We start from the raw sequence: 27,535 nt of genomic DNA, 5'->3' as shown, positions 1-27,535 counted from the left end.
TAAGCCTTCCAGATGATTCCCATGTAAACAAAAATTTGAGAATCTTTGCTATAAGTTATTTGGAGGTGCCTGGGGAAAAGGCTCTCCACAGAGATTACAATGGAATGTACAAGTTAAATTATTATTATAGTTTTATTATATTTAAATTATAAAATATTATTTGACCATAAACAGGATGTTAAATTCTTTTTGAAATGTCTGTATTTTGAATTCATTAGAATTAATGTAATTTAATTACGAATTTCTCAACATAACGCTATATGGATGCTAAATGTGCCTTCACTCGGTGGAGAAGAATTTGCTTTAGGCAATGGGGGAATGGAAATCATTGAGTCGGAACCTGGGCTGAGTTGTTACTAAAGTCTTTGCATACCGGCAGGGATTTGAGATACTAAATTACTACCCTTGGTTTCTCATATGTCCATCCTCCATGCCCTGTGACTTCAGAAATGTATCCTTCCATCACACATTAACTTTACATATTACAAAACAGAGCAGAAAATCACACACCATATTGGAAGATGGAGAAATCAGCAAATTGTCATTCTAGAGAGCTAACATGGAATATATTTCTTTTGCTTGAATTTATTTTTATATACTCCTCAAAGCAATTTCACAATTCCATGGGAATATGGATATATGTGATCTTACAATTATATTTACATTCTCTAACCCCTGATTTCTTTAATTGTGTTCATCCTTATACTAGTTTCCATGTCAACAATGCCAACTGTGAACGCTACTTGTAATGGAAGCTTAAAAACAAACAAAAAGAAAAGTCCCCTAGCTTAGGATACTTGAAATAACCCAAAGATTGGGTTAACTAAATCTTAATCAAAATTCAATGTGCAGCAACTAAAATTTTAATATGATGAAGTCATCATCAATGAATTATCATAAAGGTTTTTTAAAATTCATTGATCTGAAAAATACTTAGTACATATACAGGATAAATAAATTAACAATGATCATGAATGTGATTAACATATACTCAAAGTTAAAACGTAATTCTTTCTGATATTTTAAAAAACAACTATAATGCAAGATGAATATGTGTTTTGCTAGTATGAACACTATCAAATACCCTAAAGTACTATCTATTAATAGCCATGAAGAAATAATTGTCCTAAATATACGACATGAATAAAATAAAGTAGTGGTAAAATAAATCAGTTTTCACTGTTTCAAAGTTCCCTCTTTTTCAATTTTGGGAGAGAGACCGCTAAAGATGATGAAGTCTGTCTAAAGGCAAGTGCAACCTCTATGATAAAAATCTATCTTCAGTATATCTGGTGTTGAAAGGTTTAGCTCCAAGAGTGTAACAGTGCTGAAGACAGGAAGGGAACTCTTGCTAGTTATTCAGTCTTTTCTACTGTCTTCTATCACTACTTTATAAGTCCTCCTGATATTTGTGCTGATGTTTGCTGCTCCTCTTTTTGCCTTAGGCAGAGTAGAGTAAAGTTCAGGAGGTTAGGTTAAAAAAGACCCCAACCAGCAGGGAATGTAGTTTATTGACAGGGTTCTTTACAGATGGATAATAAGAGTAATGAGAAAGCTACATAATTGCTCTTCATGGTGTGCCAAAAGCTCAGTCAATGGCTGATATACATGAAACAAAATTATTAAAGCACTTTATATCAGACACTGGAATGGTTCCCTAAATTAGAAGAGACTTACTAACAGCCCACCTGGTTAGGTTTCGGAAAAGTGGACAGATTGTGGCCTATGGAAGCAATTCTTTACAATACAAATGGCAGGGGTGATCCTTTGCCAAAAGACCCAAGAGGACTTCTGCAGGAATTCAATACAAATCTACATCATATAATAGCCTTGATTCCTCATGTCCAAAGCAAAAAAAAAAAAAAAAAAATACTTACTCAACCCTAACTACTTTTCTTTCATGAGCTTTCACAAAATGAGGGTGATAATAGTACTTGCCTTCTAGGATTGTGACAAGTATGAAGTGGGAAAATACCTAGAAACACATTTGAGGGATTAAAGATGGTAATTCTCTAAAAATAACCTGGAGACTAACATTTTAGAGGATAAAGGTGATGCCAATTTTCTCATTTTTATCCTTGTTATTCAATGAAATTGGTTATCTAAATTGAAAAATACTCTAATAAGATAGTTTTGTTCAACTTCATTTTATTATTACATTTGAAATATGTAATAATGGTTTCGTTATACATCATTTTGCTTAAAGTCACAGTTACCAAGAACCTGTCGACAATATTAGGCGAGGACTAACTGTACTCCCTTTTTCATGGGACTCAATTAATGTAGTTTTTATTTTGAATAAGCCAAAAGCATGTCTGATAGACACTTTCATTTTTTCTGTATTGGCTAAAATGCCCCAAAAATGGCTTGGCACCAATCATCCAGTATGATTTTATTTTTGCAAAAAGTTCTAGAACTCTTTCCTCCAGAAGCCTGACACTTTTTACAAATTACACTTCATACTTTCAATGTAATTATCAGCCTTTGACCTCTGTTGAAGTGCAAAGACCAATAGGAGGGATGAAGCACTAAACTGCTATTGGTTTCTGTGTTAATGAAGCATTGAGATAAGGTTCCAATGGGAGAGGAGGTTGAAGGAAAGACTTTTTTAAAAAAATGTGGCATTGTTAGATGCTTAGACAGGTACTGGAAGGTTTAGGTGGGGAAGCACTCTGAAAGGCTGGATTTACTCTGATTCAAAGGAAGTATACAGATGGGGTTCTTAGCTCATGAAAGTTAGTAGGTAAGTAGATCTAAAACCTAAAAAGTATCAATGTTTTAGAGGCTTTTTTTTTTCTCCTTTCCCAGTAAATTAAAAAAGTACTCAGTTTTCTTCTGCTATAAATGTTATTTCTTTGGGAAGTAAATCTGGAGGTCACTGCTCATGGGTTTGGTAGCAGCCTGCTTTTACCTTTGTAATGTTTAGCAGTTGTATAGAAACTCTTGTTGCTCTAGAGACCATCTCTTTATCCCACATTTTAAAGTAGAAAACAGACCACCATTGGTTAATAAAGGATCAATGCCTTTATCTAACAGAAGTATAATTTTGAAAATACCACTATAAAAAGAATGATCTAAAGTAGAAATATGACTATAAAGGTTTTGTCAATGTCATAAAGTTCTGTATCCAAATAGCTAAATATAAAGCTAAGAAACATGATTTACTATCCATGTATCAAGTGTTTGACAACGATTGCATAACAGTCTAATATTTACAATAGCCCTAAGAAGTATGTATTATACGTATAATACAAGATATGTATTATTATCTCCAGTTTAAAAAGTAGAAAGTAAAGCTGAGTATGATTAAGGAGCAAGTCCAAAATCACACAGAAAGTAAATGGATGAGCTGAGATTTGTAAAGTAGGAGAGCCTGCTCCAGAGCTCATTCATTTCCCTGTACACAATGCTGCCTCTTAAGATATAGTCTCTCTGGTCACGAGTGCATAGAATTGCTCAAGATGGTAAGCCTGACTCCTTCAAAAATAATTGTCACGCTTTTGAATAAAGATATAAATGTAAGTAGACATTATCTCAACTATGTCAGTACCCTTTCCAACAAAATTCCACTTTTACTAATTACAATATCAAAAGAGGCCATTCTTAGGAAGCGTTTTTATTTCTAATAGTGATAATGAGGGAGTATTAAACTCATACCTAACAGTGATTATAGAACTGAAGACAACAAATATTCTTCTGAAACTGGAGTTTCATTACATTTTTCTCTTCCTCCTTCATTTTCCAGTCAAATCATTGCAGCACAAGGCTTTACTGAAGAAACACACAGCTGTTACAAGAAATATTTATTCTCATCCAAGTCCAGAGAGCTAGTGTTTAGAAATAGATAGATAATCCCATATGGAATTATTCAAATACAAAAGACAACATTTATTGAGTTATACTAGGTGTTTTACGTAGTGTTCAATCTATATAGAATCCAGTAGAGAGACTGATTCTTACCTTCATCTTACAGATGAGAAAACTAAGGTTTAGAGAATTAAAAACTTGCCCAAGATAATTAAATTAGTCAGTAATTAAGCTGTGATGCTAATCTTCCCAGCTCAGTAAACTCTATTGCCTCTCAACATTATTTACAAATTGTTTCATGGCTATTAATAATCTTTCCATAATTCTTCACTTGAATACTCAGAAAAATGAAAGTAAAACTCACTATTATTGAATCTTGCTGACCTACGATTTTTCGTTTTATACTTATGCTCTAGTTCTCCAAGTACAATCAGCATTTCCTATAATAATAAGACATAGTTTACATGAGACATAGGTAATTACACAACTGAAATCTATGGGATAATATATTCTAAACAAGCTGAAGGGCAAATATTATTCTTCCCACTAAAATAATTACACCTAGCTGGGTATTTCTCCATGTAAGCTTAAATTTCTTAAGTACATGGGCCTGTCTTGCTTAACTTTTTATTCTTTAGCACTTAAGCACACCTTTCACCAGTAAGTATGAGGATGACATAACATTATGTATGCTAAAGTCTTATGAACTGAAAATGGACACACAGATAATGATTGTTATGACACTATTACTTCTATGAATAAACTCACAGTTTTTGAATGCGTGAGTGAATAATGTTTTCATAGAGACCATAGGGCATCTCTCCTTGGTCCAGTAGTTTTCACTTGAGAGATAAAGAAAATTACAACAGAATGTCAAAATTGAAATAATTTCATATTTAAAACCAGAAATAAATAACCTCAACTTATTTACCAAGGGCTGTGTATGCTCTTTATGGACTTGTCCTTGGCCTAAGAGATGGTGATGACTTCTGTGACCACATTATGAAGTTAGATGCTGACTAAGCCATATTGTGGGACCTTTGGAATTACCAAACAAAACTGAACTCTCTCAGCTAATGCTATAATATGTAAAGTTCTCCGGTTAAAAACAGAATTTTCAATTTAAAAATATATTTGAAATAGTTTTTTGCATCCACTCAAATCTCAGCCTTCTTAACCTGTATCACATTGAATAACTTTATGTATTTATTTAATGTTATTATCTGTATGTATGTCTACACTAGTGTAGATAATGCATTCAGGTTAATAGTTTGCTACTGTCTTGGAGGAAAAGGACTAATTTAACTGGTGAAGCTGTCCAGTTCTTTCCTGCTTCCAGTCATTGATTTTAAGTTGTGTGTGCAGCAAGTGTAAGAGCATTTTTAAAGTGGGAAATAAATCCTGATAGCTGTTTTCTATGCTAAATGCCTCTTGCCCCTAGACAGACACACACTATTTCATGGAAGTGAATGGCATACTTTGTCACTAGGCCTAGCCATTAATTGTGTTTGTGCTCTAATGATCCGCTTAGAGAAATCTGTCTCATAGTGCCATTCACTTCTGTTTAAGAAATGTTAATGTGTCCTATTGACTAATTTTGGAAAGAAAAACCAGAGACTTTGCAGAAAACTCTGAATTATTTTGATTTTATATAAAGAGTAAAACCTCTAAGAATTATAGAGAATAGTGGACTGCATCATCTTTTTCTTTTCCCCCAAGAGGAAACCTTTTTATTTTTTTAAATTTTATCATTATTATACTTCAAGTTTAGGGTACATGTGCACAACGTGCAAGTTTGTTACATATGTATACATGTGCCATGTTGGTGTGCTGCACCCATTAACTCGTCATTTAGCATTAGGTATCTCTCCTAATGCTATCCCTACCTTTTTGTTTCTTTCATATGTTCAGTAACTTCTGAATTTTTTTGTATTTTCTCATGAAGTTTATTTTTTCTCTTGTTGACTTTTTTTCTTTTGGGTCATTCTTGACATAAGAAATTAGTGGTGGAACTTAAGTATGAATTGTGCATTAAATAATGGTATTATATCACCGTTAAATTTCCTGATTTTGAGAACTCAGCTGTAGTTACGTAAAAGAATATGCTTGTTCTTAGAAAATACACACAAAATATTTTAGGGTAAAGTAGCACAATGTTTCCAACTTACCATTAAGTGATTTAGAAAAAACATAAATATCAAAAATTATAAAGAACATGGATTGGTAAATCTGGATAAAGAACATACAGGATTTTTTGTTACTATTCTTGTGACTTTTTTTGTGAGCTTGAAATTCTATGAAAACAAAAAGAAAAAAAACAATGTAAAGAAGAAGTTGTGAGACAATTTTCCTCATTTTAAATAAGCATTCATATAAATTTATTAAATTGTTTAGTGAAGTAATAAAGTCTTTTTCTCTTATACAGTGTTCCAAGTTTTAGGTTATAGTGAAATTCCCTCATTGCCACCATCTTCTAATGTGAATTTAGTACTTCAGATGAGAAGAATATAGTTTAATATTTTGGGTAATGAAGGTATCATTTGCTAGGTTACCCCATGGAACTGCAGTATATCAGAACAGATTAAGACAAATATTGGTGGCTGAAATGGGAACTGAACTGATGTCTCCCGATGTTATTTTTCTTTCACTACGTTGCGTTAGATAATGTTTTTATTAGTTTAGTTCTATAGTATACATTTTCAACTCTTCAATATACGGTTTTTTATGGTTATTATTAGTTTAAATTTAGCCCTTAGTAATTAGCTTCTTAATCAGTTTTTGCAATTGTATTTCAAAAATTAACAAAAATAATTTTTACGTCAATTACTTAACTAGCTTGTTACAGTGCTTTCCATGAAACACATTTCACAAACTTCCTGTCCTTGTTTTGATTATATATGTGTATACACACACACACACACACATACATACATACATACATATATATATAAACCATCTGGATGAAAAGTCAACATTTTAATTTCTTATAAAAAGTTAAACAACATATTTGATATGTTTGTATTTTCCTGACCAAATCAATGAAATTGACTAGTTTATATGGGGTCGTTTTAGTCGGGTCCCAAGACAATGTATTTTATGGTATCCCATTCACAAATGCAAACTTAGTTTATTTAAAATGGGTATTACTAAATAAAACATTTATCATATTTTTCCAGTAGAAAATTAGCCAAATAATGTGTTCAACATGTGCCTTTTAAAAGAAATCACTAAATTGTAGTAGTGATCATCTTGCTAAACTAATGGAAAATTAATGAAGAACGTAGAACATATAACAAGAGACTAACTTAAATTGTTAATAAAGCTACACACTCAAAATACCTTAAATATCATAAAGTCTCTTTCTTTATTGGGACCTTTGTGGTTATTACAATAACAAAAATAGCCAAGAATGCATAGTATGTGTTCTGCTGAAAAAGCAGATAGGCCTGGATAGCATATCTTTTCTGTGTCTGACTTCCTGGATAGATGATTATATACTTTATTCCTACCCTCTGGGGTATTCCTAGCATTTTTAGTGTGAAGACGTATTTATTTCCTGTCTCAATTTCTTCTGCTATAGTTTTATGATAGTTATTCTTCTTCCACCTTCAGTGGAGATGTAAATACTTATTTTTAGTTTTTGGAATTATCATCTTTTTAATATCACTGCATGCTCAGATCTTCCCTCAGGTTGGGGCTTCTATCCTGGGCTAGGTAATTTTTATTCCCTTAATACTGAAATCATTCTGTTTCTCAATCTTTAAAATACCTTGGCCTTCTTTCCTATATTCTGGTGATACTTAACCTGTTTTGTTTTTGTTTTTGTTTTTGTTTTTGGGTTGCAGACCCCTTTTGTGCATCTGATGAAAGTCACTGACCTTTCTCTAGACAGATAGGTGTACATGCTCAAGACTTCATGAACCTTTTCATGTGTGCTGTACCTCCTAGAGCTTGTACATGCACCCTCTGGAATAAAGGTTGTCAAAATAAAATAATCTGCTCAGATGATTATTTAAACAGTGGATTCCTGAGACCAGTCCCCTGAGATATTAGTTGAATACAACTGAGGAGGATCTAGAGTCTGTATTTTAACAAACTCTCGGTGACACTGATATATGGGGATGGTATTATATTCTGAAACAGACTCCTCTAGAGTTTAAGAGTCTCAGATGAAGAATTTCCACTCTATTCTTCTTCCAGATTTTGTATTTTTCATCTCTTAGAAGAATCTAAACTCATAGATCTTATATGCTTTATTCAGTATATGACATTATAATATGTTGATATGTTACAATAGCTCCCCAGGAAGTTTTATTCTCACTCTCCTTCTTTTTATATATAAAGTCCATTAAAATCCCTGGGGTAAGGATTTATGAAATCCCAATCACTTAAATCAAAGGCCCATCTCTCCTCTGAGGCTTCTTGTGAATTTTGTAGCATATGATGATCTACATTTATTGACTATATCACTTGTTTGGCAAATATATCATGTTTTATGTATTCAAAATCTTGGTTGCCATTTAGAGAAGGTGTATGATGATTATCTCATTTCTGCCATTTCAATCAGGGGCTTTTAGGATCTAGTATTATGTATCTGTTTAGTTACCAGTTGCTCAGCCCAGTGTTCTAGTAATACTGAGAAACCTAAATCATTGTTGGTTGATGAATGCATGGCTCTACAAAGAAGTGTTCCTCTGAAATCAGTGACTCTCCTTATGAGTCTCTGACAATGTATTCTTTGGTCAATTACACCCAAAGAGTCGTTTCTAGATGGTATAGGTCCCTGGAATCAGGCATATATGACCTAGGGTTATATCCCAGCTCTGATATTTATTGTGTGTTCTTGTGCAAGTTACCTAACGCCTCTGAAAGGCTTGGTTTTTCCATATGTAAAAGGTGGTTGCTGAATGGGGAAAGGCAGAGCATTCTATGGCAAAGGCTGTGATGGAAAGAGCATGGTGTGCCCCAAGAAGTTAAAGATGCTTCCCTCTGATGCAATTCTAGAGAGTAAGAAGAAAGAAGCAGTTCACGCCTTTGTATGACCTGAACTGGAGAACCCACATCAAAGTAGGGATTTGTGGGGCCCCCGTCCACTGTTGAAGATACTCCAGGTCTGCAGTGAAATGAAGCAGAGGAGCATACAGCAGCAGAGATGAGAATAAGAAAGTACTTCCTGGTTTCCCACTAGGCTTTTAATGCCTAGTCCCATTCCCTTGGGGGAATTGTGGGGAGAAGAAAGAGAGTAGCTGCTTTCAGATTCTGTTCGCTGCCCTAGGATTCTTCCAACAAAACACTTGTTGCCCCGATGACTGCGAATTAATTTTTATGTGCAATCAAAAACTCCGATTAATTCAGCAGGACTTGAAAAGCAGGTAATTCAATATTGGAGCTGGTGAGTTTTCAGTGCCTGTGAAACAGTTGCATGTGTATATTAAGTAGGAAGACAGCAGTCAATGGGTAGGATATTACTCTTTCGTATGTATGGCAGGCAAATACACTGGCCCATTTGAATACAGTCACTCTGTTTTTGGTAAAATTGTAGTTGAAACTATTTTGTGCTGATGCTCAACATTTTAAACACATGGTACCATGTAATAAAATTTTGTTTGAATTGAGATCCAATAAAATGTTTACATTTATTTATACAATTTCTAACTATTTTGATCTTTATGTAACTCCCTGTGTTTCTTTATTTGCATGTACTTACAGCAAAATTGGAGACAAATTTAGTGCCCAATGGTAATCAGTATATTTTAAATGGCTAATAGACTCTATCTTTTCTTATTCCTTTTAAATAATTTGTATTTGTTTTATCTCTAACTGTCCTAATTTTAAAATATGCTCAAACTTTATGACAGCTCTAAGGAAAAAGTTATACATCTTTATTATATTTAAGTGGTAGAAACAGAGAATGGGAGTATATAAACATTAACATTTCTCTGTAAATCAACTTAATTCAGCATCTCTCTTTGCCCACTCATAATCAATCAGGATTCAGTAGAAAATAGTTCAATATTAATAGCAAAAAATTAAATTTCATTAAGAAAAATGACAAATGAGTGATTTGGCATGAGAACTCACTATAGCCTTACAAAGACTGAAAAAATTCTGATATGTTTTGATTTATAATTTGTAAAATATGATTGCCATGCAAATGCACTCCACTGGGCTGAACAAGACATACAAATTGGGTTATAAATCCCTAAGCATCAGAGTCAAATTATGACTTTGTAAATGAAACACTAAACTTATTATTATTATTATTCTTTGAGATGGAGTCTCACTGTGTCGCCAGGCTGGAGTGCAGTGGCACGATTTCGGCTCACTGCAACCTCTGCCTCCCAAGTTCAAGCGATTCTCCCGCCTCAACCTCCCGAGTAGCTGGGATTACAGGCACCCACCATCACTCCTGGCTATTTTTTTGTATTTTCATTAGAGATGCGGTTTCACTATGTTGTCTCTATCTCTTGACCTGGTGATCCGCCTGCCTCTGCCTCCCAAAGTGCTGGGATTACAGGAGTGAGCCACTGCACCCGGCCTTTATCTTTATGGTAAAAGAGCAACATAATTGAAGTTAAGTGCTAGAAACTGGGAGAAGATACATTCACTTCTATATTTGCATTAAATTCCTATTGACTTCAGAAAAACATACTGAATACTTTTATTATTAAAAAAATCAGCTGCTGAGGTGTTTTATGTTCTCTTGGTATATGATTCTATGGGCTAGAGGACACCACAAGATTGTGACTTATGTGCCAACATACAAAGAAAGTTTTGCTGAGTGCAATTCAAGTTCCATCCTATCCATTTGTCCATGTGCAAATTTCAAGAGCTATGTGGCTGGAACTATTCACCCTTCTTAAAGAGTTTGGTCTGTGGCTATCCACGGTAAACTGGATCTCCAGACTTCTAAATAATCCCTACAGTCTGCTATAGGGCATTAGACAAATCTGTGATGTTTTCACTTTCTGAGAAACTAATTGATAAGCATTATGTTAAAATTCATATTAGTAGCTGGTTTTTTTGGATGTAAACACAGTATGGCTGATTACATAAAATTTGGAAAATTAGAAAAAAATACATAGAGAAAAAGTCACCAAAAACTAATAAATAAGTGACAATCTTTGCTGCCATTTTGATATATTTACCTCTCAGTCTGTTTTTCTATGAATACAAATATACACAGTGATATGTTGCTTAACAACAAAGATAAGTTCTGAGAAACGCATCCTTGGGCGATTTTGTCATTGTGCAAATATCACACAGTGTACTTACACAAACCTAGGTGATATAGCTTACTACACACCTTGGTTGGATGGGATACCCTATTGCTCCTAGGCTACAAACCTATATGGCATGTTACTATAATGGGTACTGTAGACAACTGTAACATGATGGCAAGTGTTTGTGTATCTAAATATATCACAGCATAGAAAAGATACAGTAGAAACATAGTTTAAAAGATTTTTAAAATGGTATGCCTGTGTAGGGCACTTATAAATGGAGCTTACAGGACTGGAAGTTGCTCTGGGTGAGTCAATGAGTGAGTGGTGAGTGAATGTGAAGGCCTAGGACATTACTGCACACTATGTAGACTTTATAAACACTGTACACTTAGCCTACACAAAACTTATGAAAAAAAATTTTTCTTTCTCCAATAATTTATATTTAGCTTACTGTAACTTTTAAAATTTATGAACTTTTAAATCTTTCGAACTTTTTGGCTCTTTTTTAACAAAACAGCTTAAAACACAAATTGTACATTTGTACAAAAATATTTTATTTCTTTTATAAGATTTTTTAAATTAATTTTTTTCTTTTTAAACTTTTTTGTTAAAAACTAAGACACAAACACACACATTAGCCTAAGCCCACAGGGTCAGGATCATCAATACACTGTTTTCTACCTTCATATCTTATTCCACTGGAAAGTCGTCAGGGGCAATAAAACACATGGAGTTGTCATCTCCAATGATAACAATGTTGTCTCTGGAATACTTCCTGAAGAACCTGCCTGAGATGGTTTTGCAGTTCACTGATTTTTTTTAAGTAAGTAGAAGGAGTACATTCTAAAATAATAATAAAAGGTATGGTATAGTAATACATAAACCAGTAACATATTGATTTATTGTTACGTATTATGTAATGCACATAATTGTATATGCTACTTTTTGTTTGGTTTTTGTTTTTGTTTTTTGTTTTGAGATAGGGTCTTGCTCTGGGGCTATAGTTATAGTTGTATATAGGACTATGTTATACATACCAGGCTGGTGTGCAGTCGCACGATCTCTGTTCAGTGCAACCTCCACCTCTCAGGTTCAAGTGATTCTCATGCCTCAGCCTCCAGAGCAGCTGAGATTACAGGTGCCCACCATGGCAACTGGCTAATTTTTGTACTTTTAGTAGAGACCGGGTTTCACCGTGCTGGTCAGGCTTGTCTCGAACTCCTGATCTTAAGTGATCTGCCCACCTCAGCCTCCCAAAGTGCTGGTATTACAAGCATGAGTCACCGTGCGTGGCCTGTATATGTTACACATTTATACAACTGGCAGTGCAGTAGGTTCATTTACACCAGCATCACCACAAGCATGGAAAGTAAGGCTACGATGTGAGCATGGCAATGGCATCACTAGATGATAAGAATTCTTCAGCTCCATTATAATCTTATGGGACCACTGTTGTATATGCAGTCCATATTTGACTTAAATGTCATCGTATGGCCCATGATTATATATATATATATACACACACACACCTAAGAATGTACAGTTATTGTGCATTTGGGATCATACTGTAACTAGTTTTTTTGGCTAAGATTTTTTTCCAGTGAGTTTTTTTTCAGGCCCAATTTTTTTAAGCCAAAATTATAACACACATTAGTCTATCAAATTGTTAAAGCTATCATATTTAATATTTTAAATTACTGTTTAATTGTATTTTTTCTTCTGTTACTGGCCTCAGTAATTATTACAATTAGTACTTAGGGTATATTTATATGTGATAATAATTGCTACAGTACTTCTGCCTTTTATATTTCAGTAGAAATTAAAAGTAAACAAGACATAAACTGCTTAACATACAAACAAAATAAAAAAGCAGAATAGAAATTGAAAAATTTGCAGCATAACTTAAGACCAATCATGACAATTATGACCATAAATGTCTCTTCCATTAAGAGATAGTAACTTTTAATTTTGTTAAAAAAACTATATCCTGCTTACATTGACAAGAAACTAAAACAAATAATGCCAAAATTAATGAATAAAAGAAAAACAAAATTTCTTCTGATACCAAATATTAATAAAATGGAAGAAGGGTTAAAAAATTAAAATCAAGAGGGATAGAGTCTCCATATACTAGCTAAGGCTGGGTGTTCACAATTTTTTAAAAAGTCTTCCAGTTTGTAGGCAAATATGGTACTAATTACATTAATTTACATCTCTCATCATTAGTAAATTTGAACATTTTTCATATGTTTTTGCTCCCCTTGGTATTTGCTTTCTATTTTCTTTGCATAGTTTCATATTAGTTTGTCATTTTTGAAAGAATTTTAAAACATCTTAGATGTATTTTTAATAACATCTATTATATAGATTGTGATTTTGCCTTTATTTTTCTTTGTAAATTTTGTTTATGAAGGTTTTTTTTCACACATAAAAGATTTTAGTTTTTCACTGTGTGGTATTTTGCTTTTCTCCTTCAAATGGTCTGAGATATAGACTCATCTACATGTTTTTCTAATTCTCCGTAGGTCTTTTAATTGGAAGTTGGAATGGGACTTAACAAGCTTCTTAGCAACAGTGTGACCTAAATGACCATTTCTTTATAAAGGCAGATTTGGCCGGGAGGAGCTTATGGCAGATCTTCCCACAGCTTTCCTCCAACTGCTCAACAGCAAAGATATTTATGTCACTGTGAATCTCTACACCTGTGGTCAGTGATTTCATGCTGCTCATGGCTCATTTCATGCTGAGCAGCAGGAAAGGCCACTGTGCAGCTTTCCCAGGCTGAATATGAACTCATCTTTTCTGGAGCTGTCTCACGCTTTCCCCAGACTGTGGAGAAGGGCAGAAAACATGCTCTATGGTACTACTGCTTGGACTTTTTCGTTAGGCTGCTTCATGGATAAGGTTGGGCCTGCTGCATGTTAAGTTGGTGGGATGGGAAGGATAAGGTACTCATGTGATATATGTATCTTGGCCTACTTTGTAAACACAGAGGCCTTACACAAATGCTATTCCAGTTGATATTATTATCAGGAATAAAGGAACTTAGTCGGCTCCTGAATAAAATATGACTTTCACATATGCTGTTGCTTTTCATGTTACATAGATTAAAAATCCTGTCCTCTGGCTGTAGAGTGCTGGTTTTGTTAAATTTAGACTTAGAAGGGCAATAAATATTAAAACAATTTCAACTATCCAATGTAATTTCTGCCTCTAGATAGACAGGCTCAAACAAAGTGAATTTTGGTTAAGAAGTTGTATTTAACAGAAATTTAACGTGGTATGTCCTCATATTAGGATTATGTTGAATTAAAAGATCCAGGTCAAACAACCTTGCCTGCTGGACTTTGATGATGTTTTGCCAAAAAATGATGGAAGCCCCATTTTTGGGGCAGCTGATGCTAGGCTAGCCAGGACCCTGAGAACATGTTTTAAAAAGACCCTTTGCTGGCAAGAAGTATAGAGATTACTTCATGGGACTTCTGAATTACCAATTATTTTTGCTGGATTTTTGACACAGTATTAAATTTTTTTTTAATCTAAACAAAAATAGTTGTCAGCTTCCTGAAGTTAAACTTTAGTCCTGCTACTATCATGGGATCGACCTCATATCACCCCTTTTTCATCATCTGACAAGGGTGGAGATTGGAGCAAAAGCAAGGAATCTCCTCACTACACTCCATGCTTAGGTTTCTCTTGGACAAAGTGAGCTTTTCTCTAGCAACTAAGCCTAATTAGGGATTAAAGTAGGGGCTAAACAAGTGAAATAGTGGTAAGAAGCTCTCCTACACATATATATTTGAGTACTCTCTCCCCTTACTGAAAGAAAATAACAAAAAAAATACTGTTGCAAATTAACAAATTCAGAAAATGCTAATATGAAAGAGAATGCCATATTCTAAGAAATTTTTTTACCATAATCCCATAGGCAATATTAATATTTTATTAATAGGATGTTAATAGCCCATTAACTCTAACAAGGTCCAGGTATCATGCAAAGTCCAGGTATCATGCCAGGTGTTTTATTATAGAGCAAACCCCTACATCCTGTATTTCCCAAGAAAGTACTAGCTCACACCTGTTGTCCTGATATAATTTTAATAACATTCCTGTTCACTCACAAAAGCATACCAGTTTGAATGACAATTTATATGGTTATACTATTTTTATGTGACTGATTACCCTTTATCTTAAAGAGAACTGTGACAAAGACGCTATTATTATGATCCTCATTGAGAAACTGATTTACATAAAGGTTCAATAATGTATTTAAAGCCACACAGTTTTTAAGTGCCAGTAGCTGGAAGTCAAACCCAGACTGTCTGGCTGCAGAGCCTGAAATGGTGGCTTCCCGACATTTGTCCTGAAGCTGGGCCCATGAGTGAGTGACTTTTTGTTTTCTTTTTCTTTTCTTTTTTTTTTTTTAGACAGGGTGGAGTGCAGTGGTGGGATCACAGCTCACTGCAGCCTCGACCTTTCTGGCTCAAGTGATCCTCCCACCTCAGCCTCCTGAGTAGCTTGAGACAACAGGCACGCATGACCACACTTGGATAATTTTTGTTTTTTGTTTTTTGATAGAGATGTGGTTTTGCCATGTTGCCCAGGCTGGTCTTGAACTCCTGGGCTCAAGTGATCCACCTGCCTTGGCCTCCCAAAGTGCTGGGATTACAGGCGTGAGCCACCACACCCTGCACGACTTCTAATTCAAAGGATGTTATTAGATTGGAGGAGAAACTGGATGCAGACTTGGGTTCTCTTCCTCGAGATAAACTGCTGTGTATGCCTTCATTCTCATCCTTATCCTCCCACAGTCGGGTAAAGGAATTACGTGAGTATATGAAGGGACAAGCTCTCAGAAGGCACTGAGATGAAAGTGCAGAATGGAGACAGAAATTTTCTCACCTGACTCTAGCAAATGCCAAAAAGCAAGGAAAAAGACTCTCGATCTCATGGTACGGACTGCTTAGGACAGGTTATCTGACTTGTGGGAACTCTACTCTTGGTAGATCTGGATCAAAGCTAGAGAGTGCATATTTTAGCTGGTAGTTAGGGTCACAAAAAACATTATGTTAATTTATAGATCACAGTCCCCTTTATAGTTTATGTTATACATAATGCTATAGATAGCACTGCAGTTTATTGATTTCTAATTTCTGAATGCAGAAAACTTTGGGGGATATATAAACAAATAATGAAAAGTACTAAGTAAATTGCATTTCAAATGTCAGTTATTATCATGCTAACAAATTTACTTTTTTGTTACTTAAAATTTCCAATGCCTTAAAAATTAGAAGCATACTATTTAATGGGAATAATTTTTGTAGGTGGCTTTGTCCATGAAAACCACATTTGTACTAATACTCATTCAACAGAGAATTTGAAGCAGGCCATACTTACTTTGCTCCTCTGTTTTATGGACAGGAAAGCAGAGATATGGGTGATCTACTAGAAGTCCACACAGGTCAACCATGTGGGGTTTGAATTAGAATGCAGGTGCTCCCAGCTCAATCACAGCAATAGATAATCCCACGCAATTATGTTTCCTCACATTTGGAAAGTCACACCTGAGTATTCAAAGCAAGTAATTGGTCCCAGTAACTTACTTTCCCAGTAACTTAATGGGCTGTTTCTGAATTCACTTGACCTCTGTATCACGGACTTTCAGCTGTGCCATCTCATCAAAGGCCTCAGAACATTGTACGGGGGGTAGTTTGCCCCTAAAAAAGGAGCTTATGGGACTGTGCTGATTGCTTAAGCATGAGAACAGATGTTTATTTCAAAGCCACATTCCTCATGCTTCAGAACATTGCTTCCCTGAGACTTCCCTAAGACAGTGGTTTTTAAGTGGGTGTACACATAACCCTGTCTATGGAAATACTTTCTAAGGGATGGGCATATAAGTAGTTTTGAGTGTCAATTATCGAGTTCTTAATCTCTGTATATTCTCTTTTCTAAGACTGATCTGTCTTACAACTCGTCTGAGGTATGCGGAGCTGTCTTTTCTCTAACTCCTGTTCATAAACACCCTTCTCCCACTTTACAAAAGAACAAACAAAACAAAAGCCCACCTCTCACTCATCTTGGATAGAGCATCTTTTGGGGATATAAAGAACCTCTTGGCTCCAAACACTAGGACTTGTTGGCAAAGTGAGTGACTCTAATGACCAGTTAACAAAGCTTTTTGAAAGTCTGGTGGTTTCCAGTTCTTTGCTTTCAACAACATTGTAGGAGGATCTAAATAAGTTGTTAAGCTGAAAAATGATTACACATAATTCTTAATGATCAATCATCCTGTGATTTTTGACATATAACTAGGGAGGAATTTATAGAACCGAGGGAAATAACTATAATAAAAGTCCAATTTCACCTACTTTTAAATATAAACATGTTTTTTTCAGCAATGAGGTCAGAAAAAACAAAATTATGAATAGAAGTGAGGGTGATAGTTGTGTACTTCTTGCAAAATAGAATCTTTGAGCATGGATACTGGAACTAGTTAAAATAAAGAAAAGCAGAAAAAAACCCCAAAACAAAATACTTCATTCATCTCATTAAGAGAAGCATTTGGAAAAAAAAAAAGCTTTACTTTAACTACTTAGGAATTATTAGAATTCATAATGTAGTTATGTTGTCTTGGCCAATTGTGAGTTGATAATAATTGCAATAATTCAATCCAGAAGAAATGTGTGTGTGTGTGTGTGTGTGTCTGTGTGTGTGTATGAATTTCAAGTTTTACTCCGTGGGACTTTTATTAAGATTTACATTTTTATACCATTTTTTCCCCTGAGAATTGTAATGCTGTGATTATAAAAATTCTCAAGTAAAGACGTATTACGTTGGATTTAAGTTATTTCCTTATTTTTGGGAAGGGAAATGGAAATACAGTTAAAGCATATGACAAAAAAGATACAGAATTTCTAATTGTTACATTTCTGCCAATTATTCAACGAAGGATGTCTAGTTGATCATTTAGCTTTTTGTGACTTCATGTTCTCATGTTTACAGTGGAGGGGTTGGATAATCACCATTTATTATTTTAGCTGCTGAACTCTTTATTCAGATGGAATCTTAAAATCTGAATGATGAGAAAGTATTCTTAGACCAATTTTTTTGGTAACTAAGGGCAATAACATATTTTTCAAATGACTATCTTAGTTCTAAAGTCTATTCCCTTTTCTCAACTAGGGAAGGTAGAGAGAAAATAGGGATATCTGATAGAAAAGGGAGAATGAGGTCCTCTCAACTACTGAATTTTCCAGTTTCCTGAGCATTCTGAATTTGTAAACCATTTAAAATACTCAGCTTAGGAAATTGTTCTTAAATAACATAAAGATAATTACCCTGGAGACTAAGAGATGAAGTTAATCATTATTTTCCATAGAAAGTTTTCTAGGAGAATAATTTTAGGTTAGGATTTGTGGTTAAGGTTCAAAAATGAAAACATCAAAGCAAAAAATTGAGACTTTGATTTTAAAATTCATTCAGACAATCTGACCAGATAAACCTCCTCTATTAGGGTTCAGGGCTTGATAAAGACCTTATTAAATAAAGTTAATGGAAAATGCAAAGCCAATGCAGCTATGTATCTTTATAACCTAACTGAGATGTAAACACCATGAACAGTGTTTAAATATTATCATGATAAGTACATTCAAGAGATGCTATCCAGGAGCTAACCTATCCAAAATGACCACATGCTGCTGATAGAGCAGTGCTTTAAACAGCACAAATAGGCAATTCAGTTTCAATCACTAAAAATCTCATCTTCTGAAGAGATCAGACTGGCAATATAATTAAATGCAATAATTTGCTTCAGAATATAAATGATAGAGTTCATCATTTGTTGCACTTTAGCTAAATACAACAATATATCAAAATATGAGGTGGAATCTTTTTTTATTTAGAATAGAATATTTAATCAGCCTTATTTTGAAAAATAATGACTTGGTTAGACAGCATTTGAAAAATAATGACTTGGTTAGACAGCATTTACTACATATTCTATGTATATGGTTTTGTTTTCCCTTTAAAGAAAAATTAGTGAAAAGAATTGTCAATTTAGGCCAGGTGTGTTGGCTCACGCCTGTAATCCCAGCAAGTTGGGAGGCTGAGGCAGGTAAATCACCTGAGGTCAGGAGTTCGAGAGCAGCCTGGCCAACATGGTGAAATCCCGTCTCTGCTAAAAATACAAAAAATTAGCCGGGCCTGGTGGCGCATGCCTATAATCCCAGCTACTCAGGAAGCTGAGGCAGAATCGCTTGAACCCGGGAGGCGGAGATTGCAGTGAGCCGAGATCATGCCATTGCGCTCCAGCCTGGGCAACAAGAGTAAAACTCTGTCTCAAAAAAAAAAAAAGGTCTTGTCAATTTGGTCAATGTTGGCCACTTCTGTATTTTTAGAATTCACAATAATTATAACCAAGCATTTCCATTTGGGCTAAACACACACACACACACACACACACACACACACACACACACACACACACACACGAGAGACAGAGTTTTGTGACAATTGCTAAAGGGTATCAGACAAGAACAATATCTGAATGCGATGGCAAAACACCTACTTGATATATTCAAATAACTAAAATGCATTGATGTTTTTGTCTGAATCATCTGCATAATTTGTACATGTCACCTTCTTGTTGTTTACTTAGCTACTACTATGGTTCAGCTGCAAAGAGTGCACCTGTGATACCAGCTTCTAGCAATCCAACACCAATAATCTTGATTCTGCAAATTTTCACTTCCAAGAAGTTTACTAAAAACATCTGTAATATTTAAAGGTAAATTTTTAATTCATACCTGCTTCTACTTATCTCTGAGGAAGAAAAAATAATTAGACATGTATAATTTAAATATTTGAAGGAAGAAGCCATTATGAGTGAGTCTAAAATTAGCAAACCAACACAAAACAAGATATAAAAGCTTGAAAATTACTTAATTTCAAAATATATTTCTACAAATGGAGCTGAGTGTATGTGAAAACACTATGTATAAAAGCAAGTCCATCCTGAGATTTTCAAACAAGTTGAAGAAAATTCTTTTTAAAAAAGGCAAAAAGCCATTAACAGAGTGTTAACACTGCGCCACCTAATGGAGAACTCGTCAACTCCTAAGAAATGTGCTCAAGAACTTGAAACGTGTATTTCATCAGGGAGGGTTCTAAGAGCCTTTGTCAGGGATGAAGCTCTGGACATATGCAGGCAAAACTTTTCCAACTCATGTGACAAGCGATGTCCCTATTTATTACCGAGGACTTTTTGATTACATGATTCACATGCTCATAATCAATTCTTAAATGTTCAAACAACCATAACAACAACTTCTTTACGGGTTTTTTTAGTGCCAGTTATTTTGGGATCCATTTCCACAAATACGATAGTAACTTTATTTGTAGGCACCAGGTCAAAAGTGACAGGAAAAGTAAAGAGGAATTTGGTAAAATCTTGTAGGAGCTTCTGGTCTACCATCCCCTGACCCTTTGGGAAACAAATTTAAGAACCACCCTTTGTGGGGAGCATCTCCTGGATGGAGAGGATGGAAGGTGCCAGTGACCTCTACTGTCAGCAAAGGTATCTGTAGTTTTGGACTGTAGGAGTCAAATTCTGCAGTATTTTGCTTTATTTTACAGATAACACAAATGTGAAACTATATCCTGCTGATATAGTGTGTTAAGCCCATTTAAGTAGAGATTTCATATTTTGGCAAATATTGAGACAAATTTTCAATATAGATGACACAAATTAAGAAAAAGGTCTGTCAGCAGTCAGTGAAATGGATAATCATAATAAAAAGAACAGGACATTATATTGAAATATATACCCTGAAATCAAAGAATGTCAATGTGGCAAAGAATGTGCAGAGCATGTCGACCTCATGGCTACAAAGATACACATTAAAACTCAGGAAGTGAAGTGATAGGAATAGTTTAATGCAGAGAAAAGCTTGAGTCATCATATTCTAGCCTTGCCATTTATCAGCTGAGTGATCTTGGGCATTGTTCATTAGCCCTTCAGACTAAATTTTCTCATCTGTACAAGGTAAATGTATTACCTAACTTACAAAGTGGCTATGAAAATTAAATAAGGTAAAATGCCCAGCTCAAGTTCTCAAAGCCAAACAGTTGCTCAGTAAATATTATGAGCTTACCAAAGTCACAAAACCTGTTGGCAGGGCTGGAGATGGAACTCGGGTGTCCTGATAGTTTATGTGATGCCCTTTCCAAGGCCACACTGTTTCAGGTCTTACATTAAGTCATTTAAAGCTAAGATTCAGCTTTATTGGTATGCAAATGAATGGGCCTACAAATATGATTTCAACTAAAACTAAGGTTAAAGACTGATCTTTGTGAACCCATTGATAGGCTATATTTTATTCAGCACCGTCTTTACAAAGCCACTTTCATGGCCTAGAGTATGGCTGAATCCGGTTTGATATAAAACGTTTATATTAAACCACATCTCTGTAATTACTCCTCTTTGGCCTTTTCCCATGTTCTCTAGAGGTTAGAACTAGAAGACTAATTTCTTTGATAATTAGCATTATCTCCAAACATGAATATAGCACATTAATAGATTGTTATATTAAAGAGAATTTGTGAATCTCAAATAACAAGAAATTGACAGAGCTCATAGGAAGAAATGCTCAAGTAGAGTTCCCCTCTTCCCTGTGTAGCACTCCTCCCCAGTAAAAAGGGGATTTATTTTCTCCAGATAGACATGGTGGACCATATTCAGTGTAGCACATATCACAACTTTTGGGAAAGACCCGAGAAATTCTTCCTCACTGAATGAGATAAACATAGCACTTGTTTCTATGGCAATGGTAAAACAACAACGTATCCATCTGTCTGGCTACATAATGGACACCTGACCTCACACCTTCTTCTTTCAAAATATATCACGTTATTTTAGAGGGAAAAAGTTTTCAAATAAAATGACCTTTTATTCAATTATGGGTTATTTTAAAAATCTGCTATCTCTTTTCTCATCGAATTTCACCCATGGTGGACATATTTCACTGACAAGATGTTGACTGTCACCCTGTGGAAGACAGTGTAGATTGGTTTGTGTTGCTCCATCAAAGGTGCAAATCAGAGGTAGGGAGATTTTGGTTCAATATGTCAAAGAGTTTCCAGAGCTGCTCAACAAGGGAAGAGCCGGGAGATCCTGAGGAGGTACTGGGTATTAAGGACAGGATCCTTTAACAGACAGAAGTTTGGTCCAGATATTGAGCAAGATCACTTGTTACATGAACGTTCTGTGGTGCTAGTTTTACAAAATGCATGCCATAGAAAGATGTCAATGAAAACTTACCCTTTTTTTTTTTTTTTGCACAACAAATTTTGGAGGCAGATTAATACAAATGGTAAAGACACAGAGTGGGGTCAGACTTCCTGACAGCTCTGTCAATAAGCTCTGCTCATTATTAGCTGTATCGCTTGGGCAAGTTACTGACGGTTTCTGTGCCTCAATGTCCCCATTTGGAAAATGGGGCTAATAACAGCATATATTTATAGTGTTGTTATGATGATTCTATGAGTGAGTACATGTGAAGTGCTTTGAAAAGCACTTGGTTCAGATTAATCTTCTGTACTCTTCCACCAAATGTTAGTGTCTTCTTCTCCACAAAATTATATCATATTTGACTATACAAAAGGATGTCTGTGTGATCCAAAAGCAAGCAGGGATGGTAACTACATGGTACAAATCCTATCCCATCCCACTCTATTGCTATGATATATATTGCCTTCTAACACGTCACTAAATCCCACTGCACCTAGATGTGACCTCAGCATCCTTCTCAAAGCAGAGATCTAGAGCAGACAAATGAAAAGAAACCTATTTGTCATTTCTGCTTTTGTTAGTTTGTTTAAGAAATCTGGATTTAAACTTTAACTGTAAAACTTGTCAGGGTCAGAGATTAAACCTTCCGTTGCTATATGTACTCCACTTTTTGCTTTAGTGTGACATTTTCACGTGGATTTGTCAAATTACCACAAGACTGCTTTTATCTGTTTATGTTTTATATGAGTTGTACATTTTTAATAAGCCATCATGAAAATTAGTGTATAAAATATGCTTTGTTGGAAACATCATTTCTATTACAAGTCATGTGTTAGACAATATATTTATTTCTCATGAAATTCTATTTCCTAGAGTTTGGCAAGTAAGGTTTTCAACACTTGCTAGAATATATCTGTTTCTATTCCTTATAGAATAAGAATCATCTTACATATGCAAATTTTCCTTAAAGAAAGGAAAGAGATCAAAGAAGATAGAAGCTAGATAGCACAAGTGACCTCAATGATTAAAGTTAACCCTGTCATAATTCATTTCCAACAAGGGATTTATACTGATCATTTACCCTTTCTGGTCATGAGAACAAGGTAGCTAAACCTATGGGAGGCAGGGATGAGAAAGGACTATAGCAATACAGAGTCCAGCAATAGCATATTGGGAAGAGCAGAAAGTTTAAGACCCATTAGCAGGCTTATTTCCAGTTTAATCTAAGCACTACGTTCCAAAGGGAAGTCCCATTTCCCAGGTTAGGATAAATGCAGAATTCTGAAAGCAAAGATGATAGATGTTCAAATTGCCAGGCCATGTATATATATATTATATGTACATGTCATTTTAGAAAGTACACAATATCACTATTTGAGCACTTATTCTGCACTAGTCATGTGCTGAGAACCTTAATCATTCAGTCTTTATTGACACAGTAAATCGGAGAGCTAGGATCATCCCTATTGATTATGTGAGAAAATTGAAGCATGAGAAAATTAAATTGTTTTTTGTAGGCCATATTGGCAGTAACTAGCAAGACCAAGACTTGATCTTAGAATCTCTGACTTCAGAGTCTGGGTACTGACCCCACTGAGGGGACAGGTGATGCTGGTTACAGGGAATTGCTAGGTTCCATCTCCCTTGGGCTTGAGGGCTGCTGGGAACTTCTGTGTAAGCAGGTCCCAGCCAGATGAGAGGGGATGTCAAACAGGCATACTACTCATGTGTCAGTACTCTGCAGAGCACTGGAGAACTCCTCGGATGAATAAAAGGAGGTCAGGGTTTGATAGTTGGAAGGGGACTTTTATCTGATCATGCTCCAGCAATGCCCCATCATTTCTGTGCTTGAAAACAGTGTGGATACAGTTAATGCAGGGTCCTGAGGGACTATGGATGTGCTAGAAAAAGGCTGACTCATTACTCTCAAGCTAGCTATGGGGAAGAAATAACAAGCCTGCATACTCCTGGGGTCATCTGGAATAGACAGGAAAGGACTAGGGTTAGCAGCCCAAATAAATTTGATAGTGGTTTAAACTGCAAAAAGTCATTTATGGAGAAGGAAACAACAACAACAACAAAAACCCTAAGCATTTTGAATGATGTCTACCTTCCAGTTGTTTTGAAAGGATTTACCATTTCAAACATTTATCAAATGGGAAACATTGAATTCCAAACTTGGTAAATAGTTTATTGGTACAGTCCAGTAATTATATCAAAGTGGCATAGATTAAGCACAGCACTGAGTTTATCATATGTTTATTAAAACGGGTAGAAGCATAAAGCTAACATATAATCTGAAATCATATTTTTAAAAACAGGTCTTAATAAACAAGAACTTGATAGGAAGGAAACTAGACTTGGGCTGATCAGTGGACAGATATTTATCGCATTTATGAATGAACAAGTTTTTCTGCTCTATTTTTATTTTAATGAAAACAGTCATGTCCATTGAGATCTTTTAGAACAATAATGAAAAGAGTAAAACTCTTCTGTAATACAGAGGTGACTCAAATAGCAATTGCTTGGGACAGATATTTCACACTGTAGGGCTTCCCTTAACCAAATACTGCATCCCGCAAAGAGTTCCTAAATGAACATGGCCATGGAATTATTTCTGAATCCATTGAGGTTATCCTTAAGTCATCAAGATACTTGGGGATACTTGAATTTTTTTCTCCAGGGCAACTGTTTGCTTTAAAATAGTAGAGTAGGGATGGAGGATGAAAACGGAAATGGAATTTGGATAGACCTTATTATCAGTGGCCTGATATCAGCATGAAAGCAAAGCCTGACACTAAAAGGCACTGATATTCTTCAGTCAGATATAAGTGAGAAGTATTTTCCTGGATTTCTGAGATCCTCTTCAAGAACAATTGGTCTACACTGTTTGAGTTCAAATGTCTTTAAATGTCTTTCACTTTTTCATTAAAATTTGCTCTAAAATATTTTCCATTATATTTTTTTCTGATTACCTTTAACAAAATACATATTTTAAATTATGAAATCTAAACTGGAGATAACTTTTGTTTTGTAATTTATTTTATGTGTAAAAGTTTTCCCTCATACCCATTCTACTTCTCCAACATAACTTCTCAGAAGTAGAAACAGTTAATAATTTCAGGTTTACCATTCTAGACATTTTTCTGTGCACATAGGCATGTGAAGAATGTATAATTTTACACAACAGGATCTTTTTTATCTATCTATATATATATTTTCCTGAAACTTTCTTTTTACTTAATATATGATGACCATATTTTCATGTCAGTACATATAGATCTGCCTCATTCTTTTGAAATAGGTGAATGGCATAATACATTTGAGCATTTCCCTATTGATTGGCATTTAGGCAATATCCGTCTTCGAAATACTACAAATGATATTGCAAAGAACATTCTAGATGCACCTAAAGATATGTACAGAAAGACTCGCATTTCTGTAGAGTAGAAAATATGTAGAAATGCTGGGCCAAAGCATACGGGATTTGTAATTTTCACAAGTAATACTAAATTTTCTGCTTCTCTTTGATTATTAGTGAGGCTAAATGTCTTATCATAACTACCTTGGCCATTTGGTTCATCTCCCACGACTTCCTACATTTTGTCCTTTTTATTTTGAATTTATAGAAACTCTTTTTACCTCAGTGTTTAATAACTTTGGAGTCAGAGACATCTGAATTTGAATCCCAGTTTTGCCTCTTTCTTGCTAGATGACTGGCACTTTACCAAATGTCTCCAATCTCAGACTGCTTATGTATAAAATGAAGATAATAAGAGTACACATCTGATAGTTTTTATTTCTTTAAAAAATTTAAAAATTGACAAATTAATATTATATATATATTTATGGTATGCAACTTTATGTTTTGATATATGTATACATTGTGGAATGGCTAAATCAAGCTAATTAACATATACAAGAAAAAAATGATAGTTTTTAAGTCTTAAAAATAAGATGGTGATTGTGAATTTTTAGAATGGTGCTTGGTACAGAATATGTGTTCAATGAATATTATTTGTTCTATACATCGTGAATACTTTTCCCATGCTGTTAGTTGATTGTGAATACTTTTTCCATGCTGTTAGTTGACATATTACTATTTTCAGAAATTATCACCATATAGAATTTTTTTTTTAGATATAGTCAAGTCTTTCATTCTCTCTTTATCTTTTGGCTTTTGGGTTTTGTGTTATGTTTATGATTATAACACCTAGATTATAACAAATATATCATCTTGTGTTTCTCCTAGTGTATCAATATTTGTTTCTGAGTATGATAGAAGGTAGATATCTGCTTTGAATTTTCTGTCATTTTGCCACTGATTTAAAATGCCAATGTTATCATATACTAAATTCCAATATGTTCCTAGACTCCCTTTTGTTTCCTTAATCTATTTATCCTTTTCTGTGTCAGTACTGTAGTACTTTAGCTATTTCAGCTTCATGGTATGTTTTGACCCTTGAAAAAGCAAGACCCTAACTCTTTTTAATCTTTTAGTTATATTTGTTTATTTGCTTATTACCTAGTTTGTGATTTAGAGGCTTTCAGGGAAATGTCGCCTTGTCTTTATTATAATTGCCTAAAATAATACTTAGCTCAGACTAGGCACTCAATATAGGTGAGTTGAATAAACAAACTTAAATCTCATCTTTTTTAACACCTTTTTTTTTTACTGTTTCTTAAAAATTCTTACTGATGAAATTAATCATGAACACAGAAAACAATATAAAACAAAAATATAAATATCCTTCTACCTACTGCCTTGTATCCAATTTTTAGAAAGAAATAAAACAATTCTTGTGCTTTATAAAATTATTCTTCCAGTAGCAGTAGCTTTCAAAGTAGTTACATTGGCAGAATCTTTATTTCTTTGTATACCATGGTTTGATAATGTTTATTTATTTATACTACTTAAAATGACATTATTTACTCTGCTATTTGTTTTAGAAAGAAAAAATATTTCCTGGAACTTTCACCTTTAGTGAGTTAGAAGAATGCCATTTGAAGTAAATAGAGCTTCATTGTTTCTCTGTATTTCTCAAAGAATCAGTAGAGATACTGAGAGGAAAAAGGTAGGTTTCACATGTCTTGCTGTTCTTGATAGTCTTTTAAATAAAGACTCTTTTTATTATATTTATCATCATTTGACTGGAATGAAAAAAACCTTTTTTTTCTTATTTACACAGTTCTTTCTCATATAAATTTGGAA

The 27,535-nt window shown here is 34.5% G+C and overlaps 1 protein-coding gene across 1 annotated transcript in view; it reads right to left on the bottom strand.

Annotated features, from left to right (window-relative positions):
* The window catches only part of CALCR (calcitonin receptor), a 152,434-nt gene that overhangs the window by 109,104 nt on the left and 15,795 nt on the right, over positions 1-27,535 (bottom strand). The window lies entirely within an intron of this gene.

Source organism: Gorilla gorilla, chromosome 6 (assembly GCF_029281585.2).
Source record: "Gorilla gorilla gorilla isolate KB3781 chromosome 6, NHGRI_mGorGor1-v2.1_pri, whole genome shotgun sequence".
Taxonomy (NCBI): Eukaryota; Metazoa; Chordata; class Mammalia; order Primates; family Hominidae; genus Gorilla; species Gorilla gorilla.
Note: the sequence above shows the minus strand (reverse complement) of the source record. Positions and strands in the feature narration are given on the sequence as shown.